This window comes from Chroicocephalus ridibundus, chromosome 22, assembly GCF_963924245.1.
Source record: "Chroicocephalus ridibundus chromosome 22, bChrRid1.1, whole genome shotgun sequence".
Taxonomy (NCBI): Eukaryota; Metazoa; Chordata; class Aves; order Charadriiformes; family Laridae; genus Chroicocephalus; species Chroicocephalus ridibundus.
In genome coordinates this window covers 653,281-664,763 of record NC_086305.1, presented here as the reverse complement: position 1 = coordinate 664,763, position 11,483 = coordinate 653,281, and positions in this window count along the sequence as shown.

Here is an 11,483-nt window from a genome sequence, read left to right as displayed (position 1 = left end):
GCGATCCGTATTGTGCAGGTTTTATTCGCTAGTCTGTGTTTGACCGTGTATTGCCTTGTTACCACCTTGTATTGTGTTGCGGCTTGCATTGTATCGCCATGTTATTGTTCTGAGTGCCATCTGATACATTTTGGTGTTGTACAGCCCTGCGTTATGTCTTCCATTGTATAGCTCTGTCACTGCCTCGACTGCTGTCTCACACGTTTTGGCATTGCATCGCACGGTATTGCGGGATACTTAATCAGTTATTTATTTGACCGTGTATTTCACTGTACTGCCCTGTATTGCGTTATTTCTTGCCTTGTATTGCTCTGTCATTGTCTTGACTGGCATCTCCATTTATTTTTGTTTTCTCCCACACTGTATTGCGGTTCTTCTAATTGGTTGGTATTTAGTTGACTGCGTCTTCAGTTCTACTCTGTCGTGTAATGTTGCATCTTGGATCGTGTCGCCCTATAGTTGTCTTGACTGCCACCCGAGACCGTGTGGGATCGTACTGCACCGTATTGTGGCGTTTTGATGGGTTGTTTCCTATATTATTCTGTATTGTGTTGTAGCAACCTGTATTGTGTTACGTTGTGCGTTGTGTTGCCATGAAATAGTCTTAACTGTCCTTTTACACTCTCTGGGGTTGTACCGCACCGAACTGAGGGTGTTTTTGATCGGCTGTTCTATATTTGACTACGTATTGCTTTGTACTGCCCTGTATTTTCCTAAGTCTTGCGTCGTATTGCCCTCTCACCGTGCTGCGAGCCATCTGATGTATTCTGGCGTTGACAGGCACTGTATTGAGGGCTTCTTAGGCTGTTGTACTCTATTTGACCGTGCATCAATTTTGTGATCGGTCATTCCCTATTTGACTGTGTATTGGCCTTGTACTGCCCTGTGTAAAGTTACGTCTTGCATTGTATTGCCCTGTCATAGTATTGCCTGTCATAGTCTGTCATAGCACCAGGATGTGCCCTTGAGCGGGGACGCTTGCTTCAGGTTCTGCTCCTCAAGGCTGAGAGATCCCTTGCCGCAACAGAGTCTCGGTAAGTGACTAATACCACGCTAAACCTCGTAGCCTTAGCTCAGTGATATAAAGGGTTGATGGCGCGGATACAGTCCTTTAGAGGTGAACTGTTGCCCAAGTCCAGGGCTAGGAATTGGATCCAGCCGCACTTAGACTGCTCTTCAAGAAGGAGTTTAGAAAGCAAGGGGGTTGTGGCTCAACGGGAGGGTCTCCCTAACAGCTCGTCTGACCCTGGCCCCTGTGCAATAAATTATCTGGGGTACGTGGCCACGGAACCTGGTAAAGGGATGTTACGTTCACTGCTGCCTTTGTCGAAACACTGTGTTGATGTTTCTAAATGTTTCTCTACTTCTCTCAGGACTGAAGTGAATCGCTCCACCTGCCACAACTGCATATTGCCTTGTCCAGCCCCGTATTGGGTTACCTCTCGCCTTGTATTGCCCTGTCCTTCTTTTGGTTGCCATCTGACCCATGTGAATTCACTGCACTGTGAATTTTTTGACTGTCTGTTATTTATTTGACTGAGTATTGCCTTGTACTGCCTTGTGTACTGCGATGTAGTGCTTGGTCTTGCCCTGTAATTGCCTTGACTGCCCTCCGCGATGTTTTGAGATCGTACGGCAGCGTAGTGCGGGTTTTCTGGTCAGCTGTTCTTTATTTGACTGTGTACTGCCTTGCGCTGCCCTGCACGGTGTTCTGTCTCGCGTTGTCATTGTCTCGACCGACATGTGTGATTGTTTGCCATTGTTTGCCAGTGTGGTTTGGGTATTGTAGTTTACTGTTCTTCATTTGACTGCGTATTGCCTTGTACTGACCTGTATAACGTTATGTCTTGCACTGCGTTGCCCTGGCATTGTCTTGACCGACATCTGAGACTGTCTGGCATTGTACTGTACTGTATTGGGAGTCTTGTAATTTGCTCTAATTTATTTGTCTGCGAATCGGGTTGTACTGCCCTGTATACTGTAACGTGTGGCATTGTACCGCCTGTCACTGGCTTAACGGTGGCTTTAGAGATTCTATCGTAAGACTGCACTCCGTTGCGAACTTCTCTACTGGTGATTCTGTGACGGCGTATTGCCTGGCACGGCCCAGTACTGGGTTACGCTTGACGTTGTATCGCTCTGTCATTGTCTTCAATGAGACGTGACACTTGCTAACATACGATGGCACTGTATTGCCCATTTTTCCAGTGGCTATGCTTAATTTGAGCATGTATTGATGTGTAGCGCTCTGTATAATGTTAAGTCGTACACTCTCTTGACTTAATAATAGAAATGCTAGAGGCTGGCGTGGTGCCAAGTGGGAAAGGGTGGCTGTGAGACTCTGAAGGCAGTAGGAAAGCCCGCAGCCCGAGGTGGTGCCGCCGCACCAGCCTGCGAAGCATTTTCCAGTAGGGCCGCGGCTCTGGCGACAGCTCCCACGCCCGAAGAGCCAGAGGGAAAGCCGTGCCTCGTTGGAAAGCTCTTCGGCAGCCGCTCGCGTTTCCCTACAGCCCGTGGGGCTGCGGGCTTTGCGGCGGCCGTCAGCCTCGGCGCCACCGGCGCTCACATGGCGCCGCCGCGCCACCCTGCGAAGCATTTTCCGGTAGGGCCGCGGCTCTGGCGACAGCTCCCACGCCTGAAGACCTAGGAGGGAAAGCCGTGCCTCGTTGGAAAGCTCTTTGGCAGCCGCTCGCGTGGCCCCACAGCCCGTAGGGCTGCGGGCTTTGCGGCAGCCGTCAGCCTCGGCGCCACCGGCGCCCACGTGGCGCCGCCGCGCCAGCCTGCGAAGCATTTTGCGGTATGGCCGCGGCTCTGGCGACAGCTCCCACGCCCGAAGAGCCAGGAGGGAAAGCCATGCCTCGTTGGAAAGCTCTTTGGCAGCCGCTCGTGTGGCCCCACAGCCCGTGGGGCTGCGGGCTTTGCGGCGGCCGTCAGCCTCGGCGCCACCGGCGCCCATGTGGCGCTGCCGCGCCAGCCTGCGAAGCATTTTCCGGTAGGGCCGCGGCTCTGGCCACAGCTCCCACGCCCGAAGAGCCAGGAGGGAAAGCCGTGCCTCGTTGGAAAGCTCTTTGGTGGCGCTCGTGTGGCCCTACAGCCCGTGGGGTGCGGGTTTGCGGCGGCCGTCAGCCTCGGCGCCACCGGCGCCCACGTGGTGCCGCCGCCCCAGCCTGCGAAGCATTTTCCGGTAGGGCCAGGGCTCTGGCCACAGCTCCCACACTCGACGAGCCAGGAGGGAAAGCCGTGCCTCGTTGGAAAGCTCTTTGGCAGCCGCTCGCGTGGCCCCACAGCCTGTGGGGCTGCGGGCTTTGCGGCGGCCGTCAGCCTCGGCGCCACCGGCGCCCACATGGCGCCGCCGTGCCAGCCTGCGAAGCATTTTCTGGTAGGGCCGCGGCTCTGGCCACAGCTCCCACACCCGAAGAGCCAGGAGGGAAAGCCGTGCCTCGTTGGAAAGCTCTTTGGCAGCCGCTCGCGTGGCCCCACAGCCTGTGGCGCTGCGGGCTTTGCGGCAACCGTCAGCCTCGCCGCCACCGGCGCCCACGTGGCACCGCCGCACCAGGCTGCAAAGCATTTTCCGGTAGGACCGCGGCTCTGGCGACAGCTCCCATGCCCGAAGAGCCAGGAGGGAAAGCCATGCCTCGTTGGAAAGCTCTTTGGCAGCCGCTCGCGTGGCCTCACAGTCCGTGGGGCTGCGGGCTTTGCGGCGGCCGTCAGACTCGGCGCCACCGGCGCCCACGTGGCGCCGCCGCACCAGCCTGCGAAGCATTTTCCGGTAGGGCCGCGGCTCTGGCGACAGCTCCCACGCCCGAAGAGCCAGGAGGGAAAGCCGTGCCTCCTTGGAAAGCTCTTTGGCAGCCGCTCGCGTGGCCCCACAGCCCGTGGGGCTGCGGGCTTTGTGGCGGCCGTCAGCCTCCCCGCCACCGGCGCCCACCAGGTGCAGCCGCGACAGCCTGCGAAGCATTTTCCGGTAGGGCCGTGACTCTGGCGACAGCTCCCACGCCCGAAGAGCCAGGAGGGAAAGCCGTGCCTCGTTGGAAAGCTCTTTGGCAGCCGCTCGCGTGGCCCCACAGCCCGTGGGGCTGCGGGCTTTGCGGCGCCCATCAGCCTTGGCGCCACCGGCGCCCATGTGGCGCCGCCGCGCCAGCCTGCAAAGCATTTTCCGGTAGGGCTGCGGCTCTGACGACAGCTCCCAAGCACGAACAGCCAGGAGGGAAAGCCATGCCTCGTTGGAAAGCTCTTTGGCAGCCGCTCGCGTGGCCCCACAGCCCGTGGGGCTGCGGGCTTTGTGGCGGCCATCAGCCTCCCCACCACCGGCGCCCACCAGGTGCAGGCGCGCCAGCCTGCGAAGCATTTTCCGGTAGGGCCGTGACTCTGGCGACAGCTCCCACGCCCAAAGAGCACGGAGGGAATGCCGTGCCTCATTGGAAAGCTATTTGGCAGCCGCTCGCGTGGCCCCACAGCCCGTGGGGCTGCGGGCTTTGTGGCGGCCGTCAGCCTCGGTGCCACCGGCGCCCACCAGGTGCAGCCGCGCCAGCCTGCGAAGCATTTTCCGGTAGGGCCGCGGCTCTGGGGACAGCTCCCAAGCACAAAGAGCTAGCAGGGAAAGCCGTGCCTCGTTGGAAAGCTCTTTGGCAGCCGCTCGCGTGGCCCCACAGCCCGTGGGGCTGCGGGCTTTGTGGCGGCCATCAGCCTCCCCGCCACCGGCGCCCACGTGGCGCCGCCGCACCAGCCTGCGAAGCATTTTCCGGTAGGGCCGCGGCTCTGGCCACAGCTCCCACGCCCGAAGAGCCAGGAGTTAAAGCCATGCCTCGTTGGAAAGTTCTTTGGCAGCCGCTCGCGTGGCCCCACAGCCCGTGGGGCTGCGGGCTTTACGGCGGCCGTCAGCCTCGCCGCCACCGGCACCCACGTGGCGCCACCGCACCAGCCTGCGAAGCATTTTCTGGTAGGGCCGCGGCTCTGGCCACAGCTCCCACGCCCGAAGAGCCAGGAGGGAAAGCCGTGCCTCGTTGGAAAGCTCTTTGGCAGCCGCTCACCTGGCAAAACAGCGCGTGGGGCTGCGGGCTTTGCGGCGGCCGTCAGCCTTGGTGCCACCGGCGCCCACCAGGTGCAGCCGCGCCAGCCTGCGAAGCATTTTCCGATAGGGCCGCGACTCTGGCGACAGCTCCCACGCCCGAAGAGCAGGGAGGGAATGCCGTGCCTCGTTGGAAAGCTCTTTGGCAGCCGCTCGCGTGGCCCCACAGCCCGTGGGGCTGCGGGCTTTGTGGCGGCCATCAGCCTCCCTGCCACCGGCGTCCACCAGGTGCAGCTGCGCCAGCCTGCGAAGCATTTTCCGGTAGTGCCGCGACTCTGGGGACAGCTCCCAAGCACAAAGAGCCAGGAGGGAAAGCCGTGCCTCGTTTGAAAGCTCTTTGGCAGCCGCTTGCGTGGCCCCATAGCCTGTGGGGCTGCGGGCTTTGCGGCGGACGTCAGCCTCGCCGCCACCGGCGCCCACGTGGCGCCGCCGCACCAGCCTGCGAAGCATTTTCCGGTAGGGCCGCGGCTCTGTCGACAGCTCCCACGCCCGAAGAGCCAGGAGGGAAAGCCATGCCTCGTTGGAAAGCTCTTTGGCAGCTGCTCGCGTGGCCCCACAGCCCGTGGGGCTGCGGGCTTTGCGGCGGCCGTCAGCCTCGGCGCCACCGGCGCCCACCAGGTGCAGCTGCGACAGCCTACGAAGCATTTTCCGGTAGGGCCGTGACTCTGGCGACAGCTCCCACGCCCGAAGAGCCAGGAGGGAAAGCCGTGCCTCGTTGGAAAGCTCTTTGGCAGCCGCTCGCGTGGCCCCACAGGCCGTGGGGCTGCGGGCTTTGCGGCGGCCATCAGCTTAGGCGCCACCGGCGCCCACGTGGCGCCGCCGCGCCAGCCTGCAAAGCATTTTCTGGTAGTGCTGCGGTTCTGACGACAGCTCCCAAGCACGAAGAGCTAGGAGGGAAAGCCGTGCCTCGTTGGAAAGCTCTTTGGCAGCCGCTCGCGTGGCCCCACAGCCCGTGGGGCTGCGGGCTTTGCGGCGGCCGTCAGACTCGGCGTCACCGGCGACCACGTGGCGCCGCCGCACCAGCCTGCGAAGCATTTTCCGGTAGGGCCGCGGCTCTGGCGACAGCTCCCACGCCCGAAGAGCCAGGAGGGAAAGCCGTGCCTCGTTGGGAAGCTCTTTGGCAGCCGCTCGCGTGGCCCCACAGCCCGTGGGGCTGCGGGCTTTGTGGCGGCCGTTAGCCTCCCCGCCACCGGCGCCCACCAGGTGCAGGGGCGACAGCCTGCGAAGCATTTTCCGGTATGGCCGCGGCTATGGCGACAGCTCCCACGCCCGAACAGCCAGGAGGAAAAGCCGTGCCTCGTTGGAAAGCTCTTTGGCAGCCGCTCGCATGGCCCCACAGCCCGTGGGGCTGCGGGCTTTGCGGCGGCCGTCAGCCTTGGCGCCACCGGCGCCCACGTGGCGCCGCCGCGCCAGCCTGCGAAGCATTTTCCGGTAGGGCCGCGGCTCTGGCGACAGCTCCCACGCCCGAAGAGCCAGGAGGGAAAGCCGTGCCTCCTTGGAAAGCTCTTTGGCAGCTGCTCGCGTGGCCCCACAGCCCGTGGGGCTGCGGGCTTTGTGGCGGCCGTCAGCCTCCCCGCCACCGGCGCCCACCAGGTGCAGCCGCGCCAGCCTGCGAAGCATTTTCCGGTAGGGCCGTGACTCTGGCGACAGCTCCCACGCCCGAAGAGCCAGGAGGGAAAGCCGTGCCTCGTTGGAAAGCTCTTTGGCAGCCGCTCGCGTGGCCCCACAGCCCGTGGGGCTGCGGGCTTTGCGGCGCCCATCAGCCTTGGCGCCACCGGCGCCCACGTGGCGCCGCCGCGCCAGCCTGCAAAGCATTTTCCGGTAGGGCTGCGGCTCTGACGACAGCTCCCAAGCACGAAGAGCCAGGAGGGAAAGCCATGCCTCGTTGGAAAGCTCTTTGGCAGCCGCTCGCGTGGCCCCACAGCCCGTGGGGCTGCGGGCTTTGTGGCGGCCATCAGCCTCCCCGCCACCGGCGCCCACCAGGTGCAGGCGCGCCAGCCTGCGAAGCATTTTCCGGTAGGGCCGTGACTCTGGCGACAGCTCCCACGCCCAAAGAGCACGGAGGGAATGCCGTGCCTCATTGGAAAGCTATTTGGCAGCCGCTCGCGTGGCCCCACAGCCCGTGGGGCTGCGGGCTTTGTGGCGGCCGTCAGCCTCGGTGCTACCGGCGCCCACCAGGTGCAGCCGCGCCAGCCTGCGAAGCATTTTCCGGTAGGGCCGCGGCTCTGGGGACAGCTCCCAAGCACAAAGAGCTAGCAGGGAAAGCCGTGCCTCGTTGGAAAGCTCTTTGGCAGCCGCTCGCGTGGCCCCACAGCCCGTGGGGCTGCGGGCTTTGTGGCGGCCATCAGCCTCCCCGCCACCGGCGCCCACGTGGCGCCGCCGCACCAGCCTGCGAAGCATTTTCCGGTAGGGCCGCGGCTCTGGCCACAGCTCCCACGCCCGAAGAGCCAGGAGTTAAAGCCATGCCTCGTTGGAAAGTTCTTTGGCAGCCGCTCGCGTGGCCCCACAGCCCGTGGGGCTGCGGGCTTTACGGCGGCCGTCAGCCTCGCCGCCACCGGCACCCACGTGGCGCCACCGCACCAGCCTGCGAAGCATTTTCTGGTAGGGCCGCGGCTCTGGCCACAGCTCCCACGCCCGAAGAGCCAGGAGGGAAAGCCGTGCCTCGTTGGAAAGCTCTTTGGCAGCCGCTCACCTGGCAAAACAGCGCGTGGGGCTGCGGGCTTTGCGGCGGCCGTCAGCCTTGGTGCCACCGGCGCCCACCAGGTGCAGCCGCGCCAGCCTGCGAAGCATTTTCCGATAGGGCCGCGACTCTGGCGACAGCTCCCACGCCCGAAGAGCAGGGAGGGAATGCCGTGCCTCGATGGAAAGCTCTTTGGCAGCCGCTCGCGTGGCCCCACAGCCCGTGGGGCTGCGGGCTTTGTGGCGGCCATCAGCCTCCCTGCCACCGGCGTCCACCAGGTGCAGCTGCGCCAGCCTGCGAAGCATTTTCCGGTAGTGCCGCGACTCTGGGGACAGCTCCCAAGCACAAAGAGCCAGGAGGGAAAGCCGTGCCTCGTTTGAAAGCTCTTTGGCAGCCGCTTGCGTGGCCCCATAGCCCGTGGGGCTGCGGGCTTTGCGGCGGACGTCAGCCTCGCCGCCACCGGCGCCCACGTGGCGCCGCCGCACCAGCCTGCGAAGCATTTTCCGGTAGGGCCGCGGCTCTGTCGACAGCTCCCACGCCCGAAGAGCCAGGAGGGAAAGCCATGCCTCGTTGGAAAGCTCTTTGGCAGCTGCTCGCGTGGCCCCACAGCCCGTGGGGCTGCGGGCTTTGCGGCGGCCGTCAGCCTCGGCGCCACCGGCGCCCACCAGGTGCAGCTGCGACAGCCTACGAAGCATTTTCCGGTAGGGCCGTGACTCTGGCGACAGCTCCCACGCCCGAAGAGCCAGGAGGGAAAGCCGTGCCTCGTTGGAAAGCTCTTTGGCAGCCGCTCGCGTGGCCCCACAGGCCGTGGGGCTGCGGGCTTTGCGGCGGCCATCAGCCTAGGCGCCACCGGCGCCCACGTGGCGCCGCCGCGCCAGCCTGCAAAGCATTTTCTGGTAGTGCTGCGGTTCTGACGACAGCTCCCAAGCACGAAGAGCTAGGAGGGAAAGCCGTGCCTCGTTGGAAAGCTCTTTGGCAGCCGCTCGCGTGGCCCCACAGCCCGTGGGGCTGCGGGCTTTGCGGCGGCCGTCAGACTCGGCGTCACCGGCGACCACGTGGCGCCGCCGCACCAGCCTGCGTAGCATTTTCCGGTAGGGCCGCGGCTCTGGCGACAGCTCCCACGCCCGAAGAGCCAGGAGGGAAAGCCGTGCCTCGTTGGGAAGCTCTTTGGCAGCCGCTCGCGTGGCCCCACAGCCCGTGGGGCTGCGGGCTTTGTGGCGGCCGTTAGCCTCCCCGCCACCGGCGCCCACCAGGTGCAGGGGCGACAGCCTGCGAAGCATTTTCCGGTATGGCCGCGGCTATGGCGACAGCTCCCACGCCCGAAGAGCCAGGAGGGAAAGCCGTGCCTCCTTGGAAAGCTCTTTGGCAGCCGCTCGCGTGGCCCCACAGCCCGTGGGGCTGCGGGCTTTGCGGCGCCCATCAGCCTTGGCGCCACCGGCGCCTACGTGGCGCCGCCGCGCCAGCCTGCAAAGCATTTTCCGGTAGGGCTGCGGCTCTGACGACAGCTCCCAAGCACGAAGAGCCAGGAGGGAAAGCCATGCCTCGTTGGAAAGCTCTTTGGCAGCCGCTCGCGTGGCCCCACAGCCCGTGGGGCTGCGGGCTTTGTGGCGGCCATCAGCCTCCCCGCCACCGGCGCCCACCAGGTGCAGGCGCGCCAGCCTGCGAAGCATTTTCCGGTAGGGCCGTGACTCTGGCGACAGCTCCCACGCCCAAAGAGCACGGAGGGAATGCCGTGCCTCATTGGAAAGCTATTTGGCAGCCGCTCGCGTGGCCCCACAGCCCGTGGGGCTGCGGGCTTTGTGGCGGCCGTCAGCCTCGGTGCTACCGGCGCCCACCAGGTGCAGCCGCGCCAGCCTGCGAAGCATTTTCCGGTAGGGCCGCGGCTCTGGGGACAGCTCCCAAGCACAAAGAGCTAGCAGGGAAAGCCGTGCCTCGTTGGAAAGCTCTTTGGCAGCCGCTCGCGTGGCCCCACAGCCCGTGGGGCTGCGGGCTTTGTGGCGGCCATCAGCCTCCCCGCCACCGGCGCCCACGTGGCGCCGCCGCACCAGCCTGCGAAGCATTTTCCGGTAGGGCCGCGGCTCTGGCCACAGCTCCCACACCCGAAGAGCCAGGAGTTAAAGCCATGCCTCGTTGGAAAGTTCTTTGGCAGCCGCTCGCGTGGCCCCACAGCCCGTGGGGCTGCGGGCTTTACGGCGGCCGTCAGCCTCGCCGCCACCGGCACCCACGTGGCGCCACCGCACCAGCCTGCGAAGCATTTTCTGGTAGGGCCGCGGCTCTGGCCACAGCTCCCACGCCTGAAGAGCCAGGAGGGAAAGCCGTGCCTCGTTGGAAAGCTCTTTGGCAGCCGCTCACCTGGCAAAACAGCGCGTGGGGCTGCGGGCTTTGCGGCGGCCGTCAGCCTTGGTGCCACCGGCGCCCACCAGGTGCAGCCGCGCCAGCCTGCGAAGCATTTTCCGATAGGGCCGCGACTCTGGCGACAGCTCCCACGCCCGAAGAGCAGGGAGGGAATGCCGTGCCTCGTTGGAAAGCTCTTTGGCAGCCGCTCGCGTGGCCCCACAGCCCGTGGGGCTGCGGGCTTTGTGGCGGCCATCAGCCTCCCTGCCACCGGCGTCCACCAGGTGCAGCTGCGCCAGCCTGCGAAGCATTTTCCGGTAGTGCCGCGACTCTGGGGACAGCTCCCAAGCACAAAGAGCCAGGAGGGAAAGCCGTGCCTCCTTGGAAAGCTCTTTGGCAGCCGCTTGCGTGGCCCCACAGCCCGTGGGGCTGCGGGCTTTGCGGCGGCCGTCAGCCTCGGCGCCACCGGCGCCCACGTGGCGCCGCCGCACCAGCCTGCGAAGCATTTTCCGGTAGGGCCGCGGCTCTGTCGACAGCTCCCACGCCCGAAGAGCCAGGAGGGAAAGCCGTGCCTCGTTGGAAAGCTCTTTGGCAGCTGCTCGCGTGGCCCCACAGCCCGTGGGGCTGCGGGCTTTGCGGCGGCCGTCAGCCTCGGCGCCACCGGCGCCCACCAGGTGCAGCTGCGACAGCCTACGAAGCATTTTCCGGTAGGGCCGTGACTCTGGCCACAGCTCCCACGCCCGAAGAGCCAGGAGGGAAAGCCGTGCCTCGTTGGAAAGCTCTTTGGCAGCCGCTCGCGTGGCCCCACAGGCCGTGGGGCTGCGGGCTTTGCGGCGGCCATCAGCCTAGGCGCCACCGGCGCCCACGTGGCGCCGCCGCGCCAGCCTGCAAAGCATTTTCTGGTAGTGCTGCGGTTCTGACGACAGCTCCCAAGCACGAAGAGCTAGGAGGGAAAGCCGTGCCTCGTTGGAAAGCTCTTTGGCAGCCGCTCGCGTGGCCCCACAGCCCGTGGGGCTGCGGGCTTTGCGGCGGCCGTCAGACTCGGCGTCACCGGCGACCACGTGGCGCCGCCGCACCAGCCTGCGAAGCATTTTCCGGTAGGGCCGCGGCTATGGCGACAGCTCCCACGCCCGAAGAGCCAGGAGGGAAAGCCGTGCCTCGTTGGAAAGCTCTTTGGCAGCCGCTCGCGTGGCCCCACAGCCCGTGGGGCTGCGGGCTTTGTGGCGGCCGTTAGCCTCCCCGCCACCGGCGCCCACCAGGTGCAGGGGCGACAGCCTGCGAAGCATTTTCCGGTATGGCCGCGGCTATGGCGACAGCTCCCACGCCCGAACAGCCAGGAGGAAAAGCCGTGCCTCGTTGGAAAGCTCTTTGGCAGCCGCTCGCATGGCCCCACAGCCCGTG